General features: G+C 44.2%; 1 long non-coding RNA gene across 3 annotated transcripts in view; it reads left to right on the top strand.

The window, feature by feature from the left end:
• The first annotated feature begins 5,069 nt into the window (after positions 1 to 5,069).
• Positions 5,070 to 13,449, top strand: part of LOC123587419 — a 255,013-nt gene continuing 246,633 nt past the window's right edge. For all 3 annotated transcript variants that reach the window (XR_006707291.1, XR_006707292.1, XR_006707293.1), the window contains exon 1: positions 5,070 to 5,254. This is a non-coding gene — a long non-coding RNA (uncharacterized LOC123587419). The remainder of the gene's footprint in view (positions 5,255 to 13,449) is intronic.

The raw sequence follows: 13,449 nt of genomic DNA, 5'->3' as shown, positions 1-13,449 counted from the left end.
TTTTCTACCCGAAGATAATTTTAAGAATATCAGTTTTAATAAGATTTTCAAGCGTGTTTCAAAATATCTTTGATGTTTCTTTCTCTAATAAAAGGAAGAGTTGCTTTCTGACTGTCCCTTGTTTAGCACACGTACTCTAACCTTCAGAAGTTGTGTAACTCAGAATTTTTTTTTAATTTGAAGTTACGCTCCTCTTCCCTCCTCTCCTCAGCATTTGATTCACAAATAGACTGTGCAGAAATACGGTAGCAGGAGTGCTAGTTCGTGACTATTAAAACGTGGACGGTTGTACCAGCCATTATATCAGGATTAGGATATCCATTTCTTAACATATCACATCCCCAGGTCCAATTTTCTTCAAAATCAGACACTTAAATGAGTAAGAAGAAATCTGTAAATAAAATGCAGCTTTGACAACAAATGTAAGCTAGTGTGTTATAAAAGAAAAAACTTTAGTTAACAATTATGGGAATAGACTGGACATTTTTACTGTCAGAGCTTTTCATATGTGTTTTCACATTAAAAAATTTTTTTTTAGGCTCTGAGAGAGAGAGAAAGGTGAACATTCAATTAAAAGAGACCCTATAAATTATTCACCAAAAAAACCCCACATTAAAATAAACAGACTACAAGTAAACCCAATCTGGATAAGGGGCCCAACAGCTTTGTTTTTACTAAAAACAGTAACCACAGCCCAAATCCCAAGAAGAGGGGGGGGGGGGGCTGTTTATTTCTACCCAAATGTTCAAAATGCTGAGGAAGGTTTTGTGTTGGGCAGAACACATTTGTGCTGCAACTAGGTTTATCAGAGCAATACAAAAAGACATAATGGTGGGTTGATTTGGACTATTTTATTTTTGTCCTTCCCCAAACCATCTGGCGTGTGAGTGTAGGGGTATTGATCAGGATCTGTGAGCTGCAGACCCCATGCCAATCCATAGCGTTTCTGGCAATCAGTGTCGCCCATGAATTGCAGCTGTCTGTGCAGCTCCCGAAAAGAAATCTTCAGAAAAGTCCCCCCCTTATCAAACACTTCATCCGTTCAGGGGTAAGTCAATATCATTTCTTTGTCATTCCGTGGGCGAGGATTATGCAGGAGAAAGTTTTTGTTGTCCGTGGTAGCTGCTGCTGAGCCTGTCTTTTTTTTTTTTTTTTTTTTTTTTTTTAAAGGAAGGAGAGCAATTTTCTAGCCATTGAATGGTAATGGTTTTCCAGAAAGGCCTCAAGCGTTTGTATGAATCGTACAACAAATGCTGTCTCAATATTGTGGGAGAATTTTAAGAGGAGGGGGGAAATTCTTATGTTGCTATACACAAATCATAATGGTGATAATAGAGGGTTCCTTTTAACGACGGAGAAATTTCTCCTCCCCCCCCCTTTTCTTCCGGAGCGTATAGTGATGAAGACACCGCAAGTCTCTGTGATTACACTTGCAGATGGACGGTGGGTGCTTGTGGCGGAAAAAGGAGCCTTCGGAATTGTGGCTCTGTTTGATATCTCCATTAGCTTCAATTTTATTCTGCCCGAAAGCGCAGGCTGGTTGAGCACAGGGAGAAGAAAACTAAAACCGAAGCCCAGCACCACTAACTCCCTTCTGCCTCTCAGCTCAGAAATTCTCTGACACTCTGCAGATTCCAGTTAAATCTAGGAAAGGTGTTTGTTTGTTTGTTTTTTCCCCCCTAAGTGTTTTAGGTGGTGAGGCAAAACGGGTCCTTTTTCTTGAACTCTCGTCTCCCCTGCGTCGATCTGATTAAAAAAGGAAAAGCCAGTTTGCTTGTAAGCTGCCAGGGACGGCCCTTAACTTTTTGGTCGACACTCTGCGCCGGGGTGGAGGAGCACTTGGAGTGTGTTAGTGTTCTTCCCACACTCAGCTGGCCTCTTAGGAAAAGAAAAATGAAGCCACAAGAGTTCTGGCAGCTGGGGGAGCGTTCTCTCGGGGCCCCCAGAGCAGTGCCTGGATTCGAGGGTGGGGAGCATGGCTGCGGGGCCAGTCCAGCGCGGTGGCTGGGCTGGGGCAAAACCCACCACAGCCTCAGTAGTCGGGCGCGGGGAGTGGGCGGGCTTGGGGGCGGGGAGAAGGAAGAGGTGACCCCCTAGCCGGAAGAGAGTTAGCACCTGCTCCCGGGGCTGCGGGTCTGGAAGAGCAGCGACAACCAGAATCCCGAACTCCTCCGCAGGTCTAGTTGCTAGAGCGTCCACCTGCCTAGTTTTAAAGAAAGACTGGGACTAGGTCTGCAGACCTTGATCGTTCCCCCTCCATTCCCACAGACAGGAGATTGTTGGAGTTTTGTGCTCTCAAGGACACACACACACACACACACACACACACACACACACACACACACATTTCCGTCTTCCCTTCTTGCCCTCTCCCGGTTTCCCGACCCCTCGCGGGAGGAGTTTGGGCGGAAGTAAGAGCCTGGGCCTCTGAGACGGACAGAAGGTGACTGTCGCCGTAGTTGAGTGCTGGGATTGCCCAGGATATTTTTCTTCCCCCGAATTCGGGGCCCACCACACAACCTTCTCTGGGGCCACCCTTCGGTTCTGTTTTCGCGGCTGCTCCCAGTGCAGAGGCTGGTGGGAGATAAAAATTAACGGTTGGGGAAAATGAAATTCCAAAAAGTGAAGGGGAATTTGAGGATTGGAAACTGCAGAGATCAGAGGGCTTCTTCTTCTTCTTCTTTTTTTTTTTTTTTTTTTTTCTGGGGGAATAGTGGGGAAGCGAGGAGCTTGGAGCACGGCTCTCACAGGAACACAGCTTCCTCTACAAGAACGTTGCGCTTGTATAAAGCAACTTGTTAGCCTGAGAACGAAGATGAGTTTTATGCTCACCGGCCTTCCTTCCGTACCTGTCCTATGATTTCTCTCCCCCAAAACCCTGCAGCGTCGGTTTTGCGCTGTGTGGATCCGCAGTCGCGTTTTCTCTTAACAGTGGGTTTCCAAAAGTACAATTCGTGTATGCTTAAAATAAAGTTTTTCTCTCCTCCCGTTGTCACCCCACAAAAGAGAAACTGGCGTGAGGTCCTTTTGTTCAGGCCAAGTTGCGCGTGAAATCTTTTTGTTGTCCTTTCAAAGGGAAGGCAAAAGTTGCAGTTGACGGTAAAAAGGACAAATTTAACTCTCTGAAAGCGGAGCTGTTTTCAAGTTGCCCTGAGACACTAAACACGGGCATCGCTTTTTATTTATTACCTTCTTAAGACGATCATTTATTTGCTCTGGACAGAACCACTTTTGATTGAGGCTTCAATATTGTTTAGGCATTAATACAAATACCTAGCACTTCCTCTCTCTAGGAAAATAGGAGAGTTTAAAAAATTTTGTGTAATTTCAGTTGTCTCAGCTACCATGTAATCAGAAAAAGGGCACAGAGTACTGAAAAATCAAGAGTTAGCCAGCTTTTAAACTTGAGAAATATTATTTCCGATTTCTAAAGATAATCTATTTGAAAACTAACAAAACCAATCGAGGGGTTTAAAATATTCATGCGAGTCAGGCTCTCTCTTTTAAAAGAAATCACATGGTATGTATTTTTTAGTTTCCGTGCATATTAGCTCGGAAAGTAATTAAATGACCGAGTGAGTCTGAGCTGATCTTTCAAGGTAACACGATCAGAAGCAACATAGCACAGTCAGATTATTTCAGGAGCGTTCTATTTTGGAAAATCGCTTCGATGCTACTTTTTAGGAATTTTGAATTGTTTCGCTTCCAAACGTGTAAGAAAAAGCAACTCTGGCCGACGACAGGGTTCAGACGAGGCTGTTTAGTTACTGTGGGGGCCGTGGTGGCTCGAGGAGCGGGACACGGTCCCCGCGGGCCATTCGGACCCGCGCCGGGGCCGGGCCTGGCCAGGCACAGGTGGTTTGGCCGCTTCTGGAGAGCTCGGGCTCCAAGGGCGTCCGGCTGCCCCGGCTGCGAGAGAGAGGCGGCGACGCCCCTGACTCGGGAGAGACTGGGGAGACCTGTTGGCCGCGGCGAAGCGGTGCTCGCGCCGGCCGCTCCGGCGGCGCAGAGGCGGGCGTCGAGGCTGCGGGCGCGGGGTGGCGGCGCGGGAGGCTGCGAGCGGCTCCCCAGGCTGGCCGTGCCCTCGCGCGGGCTCCGCCCGCCCTCGCCAGCCCCGCGGAGCCGGGCGGCCTCGGGCCGGAGGCGAGCGGCTTCTCGGGGAGGGGGCTGCGCGGCCCCGCGGCTCGGGAGGCGGAGGGAGCCGGCCAGGATTGATGTCTAAATCAATGCCGTTTCTAGGCGCTTCTCTCTGCTCCTCTCCATCTTCCTCAAAGGCAAATCGCCTCCCGAGGGTGATTTCCTCTCCCTTCGCAAAGTCAGCGTGAGGAGAGTGGAAAGCGCAGCCCCACGCGAGGCACTGCGGGCCAGGACGCTCTGGGATGAGCCCCCAAACGGAGCTCCGCGGCGGAGCGCCCTGCTTGTCCCCCGGCCACCCCCCGCTTACTCCCCACGCCGGGATATTCCTTCCTCGCACGGAGCCGCTCTCCCAGCCGCGACACGGGGCGAGGCCTGTCCCCTGGTTGCCCTCCTGGCTCCCAACTGGGCCCCCAGTTTGCTGGGATCTGGTAGGGGAGACCCCTAGTCTCCGACGCCAAACCCGGCTCTGCTCAAAGCAGGCCTGGCTGCTTCTGATTTAATTATTCGCTGATGAATTAGACAGCTGCAATTGTCGTGAAAAATCAGCGGTCACTATTGATTCCTGGAGCCAGCGGGAGCGGGGAGGCCGCGGGGGTGCGGAGAAGGGAGGGGAGTGGGCCCGGCCCACGGGGACCCTCGAGCGGGTGCCCTGGCCTGACCCCCCGGCCCCGGCCCGGGTCGCGCACGCGGCAGGGTCGGGCCACCGGGACTCGGGCTCCTCTCCTCGAGCTAGGCCCGGCGGGGGGAGGGGTGGGGCGCGGGCTCGGGGTGGGGGCTGCGCTCGCCCCTTTGGGAGGAGACCTTTGGGAGGCGAAGACGCAGGGCGGGAGGTGGCGAGATGCTCCCCCGGGGTCAACCGGGCCACACCCCCCCCCCCCCCCCAAGCAGGCGCCCCAGGCCTGGCGCCCGCGTTCTGGCGGCGGAAGGGCGGACCGCGGGCGCTTCCGGTCCCTGCTCTCGGGGCGCGGGGTTTTGTAGCACCGCCGCCCGCTCCAGGCCCGGCCCCGCGAGGCGCACCGGCTCGCAGGGCCGCCGCGGGACGACGGGCCCGGGACGCCGGCTCCGAGCACAGGCCGTCCTCCTCGTGGGCAGGGCGCGCCGCACGCGGTCCGTAATGGTGAGTTCCCGCCGCCGGAGCAACAAGTCTGGGTGTCCTCGAGGCGGGACCCAGGAGCCCCGAGGGCAGCGCGTGCGCCTTGCTTCTCCTTCGCTCAGGATCGGGGCCAGGAATGTCGTCCTGAGGAGGAATATCTGTGCGTTCTCAGAGCAAGGAGCGGACGCGGTTGTGTGGACCGTACACGCTGAAGGAGCCATTATGGTTCTATTGACACGAAAATGTAGAGGGACTTGATACATCCAAGTAGTGTAGGAAAAGCTGCCTCCCCCCTCCCCCGAATCTATATCAGAAAAGCACTGGAAGCCAGGGGGTAGTCTTTCGGTGTGTAGAGTTTGTGTTCTCCTCTTGGGTCGTCTTTACATCACAGTTTGAAATGACCACATTTTATAGGAATCACAAATTATACAGGAAATGCATAGGCCACGTGGAGCTGAAATAATGAGAGTTTCACAGTCCTCATTCCCGATGTTTCATTTTTCTCTTGGTCTCTTCTTAAAACTACTTTTAAGTGCTTACTACCTACTTTTCTTGGCGAAAGGTGTTCTTCAGACTTTATCCGGAAAGGAGTTGTGCTCAGGCTCTCTGGAGATCAGATATAGAGTCAAAACTACATTGCCTGCTTCAAAATCCATGGGGCTGAGTATAGGTCACTGAACACAAAATGGCCTTTCCTCTCTTGCTTACTGAGATGGTTTAATGGATTTTGTAATGGTATCAGACTGGGGAAACCTGGTCTCGGGGCTTTGTGTCCACATAAACCAAACACAACGCACTGTGTTAAATTCCTTGCCTTATCAATGTAAATCTGTAACAAGGGAGTGGAATTTCTTAGGGCAATTCTGAAACGTCATGTTTTGATACACATGTTCCAAACATGGTTCCTGAGTCTAAATGTGAAAAGTCCTCAGAATTTTCCATTTAGTTGATTCTGGGCTTGAAAGATTTCTGAAAATCCTTTGAATAGTATTCTACATACGTGTACTACAAAACTATGATATTTAATTTGCAGTTTTTAGTATTAGTCCTTCCCCTCCCCTTTTAAATCAGGGGGTTTTGTGTGGAAGGAGTGAGTTATGATTGATCTCAGCTTTCAGGGGAGTAGAGGAGGGGTGAATGGAAACATTTTAAAGAATTCACAAACCAAGTAAGGTTAAATAGCGTTATCTGATTAAAGCAAAGATTTTTTTGTGTTATAAGGGGACCTAGTTTTTGTCTTTGCAGACACAGCTCCTTCAAAGTCCCTGAACTTTTCCACCCACTGTGTGCCCCGTGAATGTCAGCTCATATCTGAAGTTTCAGTTGCCTTTTTTTACACCTGTTTTTTGATGCTGTTTGCAAATCTAATTTCTTTTGAATAAAATTATTTCACAGTTTTTATTTTTCGTGCTCATACTTAGTTTTTTCTCCCTAGCTCTTATTTTAAAATTCTCTTTCAAAGACTTTTACTTCATCAAATTACTTATTACTTAAATGGCATTACTCATAGTGGTAATCGACACCATGAGGTATCATGGCCGACTTTGGTAAATGACGTCTAGTCCTAGTTTAGTTAAAATAATAATTTTTTTGTACTTGACTCTTGCATCAAGAAGAATTTACCTTTGTTAAATATTGCAATTTAAATATTGGAGCGTAAGTGGGGTAGCAACCAGATGCAATAATCAGAATATAGGCAAGTTCTTGAAAATTCTAAGTGTTATACAGAAAATTATGATGATGGTTAATTGATTTATTCATTGATTTGTTCATTTAAAAAATATTTATTGAATGCCTACTATGTGCATGTTAGAGCTGTTGGTATAAACAAGAGAAGCTGCCTTAAACCAACTGAGTATTTAGAAAAGAATTTTCATGGAAGAAACCAGGTAGCTCACAGAAGCAACAGAAATGCAAGAGGTACAAGCTTGGAAAACAAGTAAGGACCAGGGGAGAACAGGAGCTAGAGCAGGGTCAAGGTCACTCCATGCAACAGACAGCCTCTGCTGGTGCTGCTGTCTCTGCTGCTGCAGCCCAAGAGTAACTTCTCTGCTATCCCTATATTTTTAGGTTGCCTCTACAAGAACCAGCTGGATGCCTCTCTAACTATGAGAAGGTGAGAAGATGGTCATTGCATTCTACTTACACTGCATACTGTAGGGAGTTACTTTAAAATAAGAATGATATTTGGATCAAGGGCAGCAAAAAACCCCCAGAAAGCAAACAAAAAGCACCCAGAAATATGTTACCACATAGGTAACTGGGGATAGAACAATAAACAAGTTAGATATGGACCCTACCCTCATGAATCCTGTATTTTAGTGGAATATTTTATTTCATATTTTAAAATATTCATATTTATAATACTTACTATTAAATAATATAATCTTTAAAATACATTTAAAATATTTATACTTTAAAATGTTTTATACTTGCATGAATTTTTATATTCTTTGTATAAAAGAGGGAAAAAACAGTTATTCAGATACCATCTCAAAGTAATGGGCTAACTTTCCTAATTTTCTTCTATTTTTTTTTTTTTTTTAATAGAGAGCACTGAGTGGGAGAGAGAGGGGCAGAGGGACAGAAAGAGAGAGAGAATCTTGAATGGAAGCCAAAGTAACTTTGAGAGAGCGAGAATCTTAAGCAGTGTCCACGCTCAGTGTGGAACTTGACACGGGGCTTGACTACAGGGGCTGGATCCTATGACTCTGGGCTCATGACCTAAGCTGACATTAAGAGTCGGTTGCTCAACCAACTGAGTCATCAAGGCGCCCCTATTTTTTGTTGTTGTTGTTGTCTTTTGGGTATGGTTGGATGTTGGTCAGGAGGCACAAGTCAGAAATTACTGATGTAGGAGGTGCTGTATCAGGTCCATCACCCTCAGTCTCAAGGTCAAGAGTGTGGTGGAAACAAGTTCTGGAACTGGAGAAAGGGCCCTGTATTTCGGTCCCAGTCCTATTCTTGTCTCCTGTGTGATTGTGGTCTACGTTCTGTAGATGCTCTCTGAGGTCCTCTCCATGCTTCCAGTCTGATTTAATATAGATCCCCTTTTATCAAAATGGGGTCTTTATGGTGATTGCCTTAATTTTCTGAGGGCTTTCTTTTAGCTATTCTAAAATTAGTTATGGAGCTTACCGCCTTAAAAAGCTATTTCTGATGGGATACATTTGTAATGATTAACTTCATATTCCAAAAAGCTTTTAGTATTTTCATTTTCATAAATGAATTTTCTTTTATTTCTAATTACAAGTGATTTAGTTCAGTGAATGGGCTTGTTGCTTTCGGTTTCAGATTACATTCTGGGTTTTTCCTATCTGTAACTAATTTTCAGACCAAGAAAGGCAGAAGGAATAGAAGACAAAGTGAGAGAACAGAAACTGTCATGATTTAAAGTAATTGGGGAGTCTAGAATTGCTTCAGAGATATGTTTTTTTAAAATATATATTTACTACAGATTGTTGACAGGTATTGCTTTTGAAGAGAATTTTAAGTTTTATGTGGACAAAATTACTTGATGGAGCAAAATCCTTGTTTAAACCCTATTTCTTCAAGGTGGAACCATGGTGATATTTACTATATCATCAAAGCGTCCTGACTGGAAAGATGTGGGAACAGTTTCAAGGGTCATGTTTAACATTAGGTTTGTTACACAATATCAGCAAACAGTGGCAACCCTGGATATTTTGTATTCTTGGTATTCTGAAAAAAAAAACTGGGTGTCAAGCAAATGAACCCATATTAAACCAGGGTCAGTTGCTTTGTACATGAGCCCTATGTATGACCTATCTTATTCTATTTTAAGTTTTTTAGAGTAACCTCTACACCCAATGTGGGGCTTGATCTCACAACCCAGAGATCAAAAGTGTCATGGTCTATCGACTCACTGACTGAGCCAGGCAGACACCCTTCTATGACCCATTTTAAAAATGAATAATCCCTTGGCAAATCAGTCATTTAAAAACATATGTACTTAAAATATTGATTTTTGCATTTTGGGGTTGCTGACAGTAGTGGGTGTTTGGGGTGGGGTAGGTGGAGCCAAGTTGGCAGCATGAGGAGTTATATCTAATATCTATAGGAGTTTATTGATCCATAACAGGGTAAGATTTTTTTCCTCTGCTAATTACCCCTTTCCCTATGACATTTCAAATCCTGCTCAGCCTTTAATATTGTGTTTGTAAACTTTCCGGGTGAGATCCTTAGTAGGAAATGGATTTTATGTTGCAACCCTAGCACATATATATGCACATTTCAGGAATGAGAGACATCTTTTTCAATGCCCTATTGTAGTGAAACCTGTGAAATTAATTACTAAAATGTAGAGCCTGGTGTGATGGTTCTGAGATGTGTTATTTTCTTCTCTGTATAGCATTTGTTTTTCTTATTGCTCATTCCGTACCTGTCAGGTAAACCTTGGTATTATTATTTGTGTATGAAGTTTATTGCCTGTTTTAGATGTTAAGCACTTGAGGATGCCATCCAGGAGGGAAGTCTCCAGTGGCATGCCACAGGGCTCTTGATCCCATCTTGTTCAATATTTTTATTAAAGTCTTTATTGAAGGTGTCAAATTTGTAGGTGACACAAAGCTGTCAGCTGTAGCTAATATACTGAAAGGTGCAATAGAGATTCAAAGTGAAATGTAAATGTTGGAATGAAAACCAACATGATGTAATTTAACAAAGACCAGTACAAAAGCCCTTTACTGAGACTGACAAATATAAATCAAGGCAGGTTCTTGGATTGTGACAGCAGTGCAGTGTGAAAAGATGGGGAGATTAATTTACTATAAATGCAAAACAATCCAAAAGTATTATGCTGCGTGCATGCGCGCACACACACACACACACACACACACATGTAATCATAGGATGTGTTACTAAAAACATGATATATAGCTTACCAGGAAGATAACAGGTCCCCTGCATTCTGGGCTGGAGATTTATCTAGCTCTAGCTGCCTTGCTTTATTTTACACATTGATAAGTTAGAGATTAGTATGGGCTCTCAGGATGTGAGGGAAGAGGAAACTATACTTTATGTGGAAGAGTTAGGGCAAATGTTTAGCCTAGAGAAGAGGCAAATGATGTGGTATGTGATTGCCACTTCAAATATTTGCCTAGCTGTCACATGGCAGACAGGGTAGAGAAGTTTTTCCTGCTCCCTACGGCAGTGTTAAGACTAAAGGGTAAAAGTGACAGAAGATCTGACTTTGATCCTAATAATTAAGGTTTTCCAAGAATGCAGGGAGTTGCCACATGAAGGAGTGAATTCTTCACCCATAGGAGTATTTTGCAAAGGCTGAGTGACTGTCTGGCTCGAATGCTTATTAGTAAGCATCAGCTGAATTAGGTGGCAGATTGAAATAGATGATCTCTCTGGTTGAATTCAAGAATTTGCTGAGTTGAATGTTAAAAAAATTTTTTGAAAGTGATTTTATATAGATTTAAAGAGAGAGAGTGTTACTACTATTCAAGCTTGTACATGGTAGAGCATTTTCTATCGTAAAGTCCATTTACTCTTTCATGAAAAATACAACTTTGTTTCTTATCTGCATTTTTAAAATCCAAAGAAAAGCTTTGAAAACCAAAAGTGTCTTTTTAACATTCTTATTTTTTAATGTTTATTTATTTTTGAGAGAGAGGGAAAGAGAGAGAGGAGGGAGGGACAGAGAGAGAGAGAGAGAGAGAGAGAGAGAGAGAAAGAGACAGAAGGTCTGAAGCAGGCTCTGGGCTGGCAGCAGAGAGCCAGATGTGGGGCTTGAATTCACGAACTGTGAGATCATGAGCTAAGCCGGAAGTGGGTCGTTTAACCAACTGGGTCACCCAAACGCCCCCCAAAAGTGCTTTGAATCTTATGTTGAAATCACCTTAACTAAATGGATATGAGATTGTTTCAGTGTTTATTATACTCAGAATGAGCATTCATTCATATCTCTGCAGAAATATTTTGTGTTTGATTACAGGGTACTGACTCAGACCCTGCTAGTGGTTGTGTAATATACGATTTTTGCCACTAACGTCTTTCAAATATCTGAAAAATTTCAATTCTAAATCTATCTCCAAAGAATTTGGGTAAGGGATTGTTATTATTAGCTATCCGACAATTAGATCTTGTTTCCTCAGGGTAACTTGAATCCATTGGCCAGAAATCTACTTAAGCTATATTACTTCCCCATGCTAGCATGATTCTCAAGAACTATTATCTGATCTCTAAAACTCGTCACAGGAGGATTTTGCTCTATGAGCCAAATTTATACTCTATAGTGAAACAATTAAGTTGATCTGCCATTTCCATATTTATTTTATGAAGAGGTTGGTGGCAGAAATTTTCAATGTCAGGGGTCTCCTCCCAAAGCATATTTGATATTACTTTAGTCTGGCACTGGGTGACAATATCACACTTTTCTGGTCTAGCTGGACGATATAGTAGGATCAGTTAATGGCTTTCATTTTACAAATCTTTTCTATAACTATTACTCATTCTGTAGACATTAATGGAACACCTACTCCCATCTAACCCTTGCTAGTCAACACTTATAAAGATGAAAGAGATCAAGATCGCAGCCTTAATATGCTCACACACTCATTTGATCCTCAAAACAAATCTGCTAGATAAGCAGGGCAGATATTGTTGCACTCATGTTAAAGATGAAAAAATGGGAGTCTCAGGGAAGTTAAATGACTTGCTTAGGGTCACACGTCTGATAAGTGCTAGAGCAGGACTTGAATGCAAGGCTTTGGTTCAGAGTCTACTTACTTTTCCACACACAATAAGAATCTGTTGTTTGTGATACAAAATGTATCTTCTCCTCACCCAACCCTTAGGCTGCTCAGAATTTGTAGCCACTTCCGGTGTTTGGAAAATGCATTGTGAAATGAGTTTTTATGGAAGATGGGTCTCCACTTCTTACTATGAAAGCCAACATGCCAACTCTCCCTTTTGTCAGCCTGTGGCAGTTGGGACTCAGGAAAATCAGCTAAGCTCAGCCAAGTAAATACACTTCTCTGGAGGGAAGACACCAAAGAACAAAAAAAATGGGGACAGCCTAGAATAGGTACAGGTGAAGCTGGGGTGGCAGCAGCAGCTTATCAATCAGGCTGGTTCTTTGGCTATGATTCCTTATATTTAAACTTCACTGATTTCAGACCGTTTTCTAGAGTTGGCATCCTCTTTGTTCTATTCTGTGAGCCATCTGATTTCCTTTCACCAAATTTGTCAGCAAATTTAGCCCGAGTCAGTTTCTGTTGTTTCCAAGCAAGAGCTTTGACCAGAAGAGATCCATTTTGTAGATGCGGTGATGGACATTGGTCCTATTTTGGACGTATTTTGAAAAGAGACTTGACAGGATTCGTTGAGGGACTGGATATGGAATGTGAGAGAGAGGAGTCAAGGGTGACTTGATAAGTTTTGGTCTGAGTTATTGAAAGACTAAGCCTGCCATCAGTCTCAGCTCTTTATTAACTACAAACCACCCCTAAAATAGCGGACTAAACCAACTACCATTTTGTTATCTTTTAAACATTTTATTGGTTTGGGCTTTTTACAGTATAATGGCTGTGCGTTTTGAAAGGGGGAGCTTCCTGAGAGTGAACATTTCAGAACCAGAAGGGAGCTGCATGAGCTTTTATGACTGAGCCTCAGAACTCACATAGTGTCACTTCCACCATATTCTGTGGCTAGAATTATGCACAGGCTCATCCAGGTTAAAAGAGATGGGGACAATGAGGTGTCAAAGAACTTGAAGCCATGATTTCAAACTGTCATGCCATTTACTAGGGCGTTAGTTCTAAGAAAGCTTTCTTTCTTTTTCTTAGAAGCTCCTAGGGAAAGACAGGGAGAGGAACAAGCTGAGGCGGGGAGATCATGTGTTCGAATATTGTAAGTAGAGATGTCTATTAGGTGTTCAAGAGGAGATAATTTGGTAGGTTAATTGGATGAGTCAGGAGTTCAGGTAAAAAAAAATTGAGGCTAAAGTTATAAATTTAAGAGTTGTATATATAAAAATGGTTTGTCCAGTCATGAGACTGGTTGAGAAAGATCGTCTAGAGATGTAGCTTTATAATGTTTTAATTTTTTTTTTCAACGTTTATTTATTTTTGGGACAGAGAGAGAGCATGAACGGGGGGAGGGGCAGAGAGAGAGGGAGACACAGAATCGGAAACAGGCTCCAGGCTCCGAGCCATCAGCCCAGAGCCCGACGTGGGGCTCGAACTCAC

This window comes from Leopardus geoffroyi, chromosome D3, assembly GCF_018350155.1.
Source record: "Leopardus geoffroyi isolate Oge1 chromosome D3, O.geoffroyi_Oge1_pat1.0, whole genome shotgun sequence".
Classification (NCBI taxonomy): Eukaryota; Metazoa; Chordata; class Mammalia; order Carnivora; family Felidae; genus Leopardus; species Leopardus geoffroyi.
Note: the sequence above shows the minus strand (reverse complement) of the source record. Positions and strands in the feature narration are given on the sequence as shown.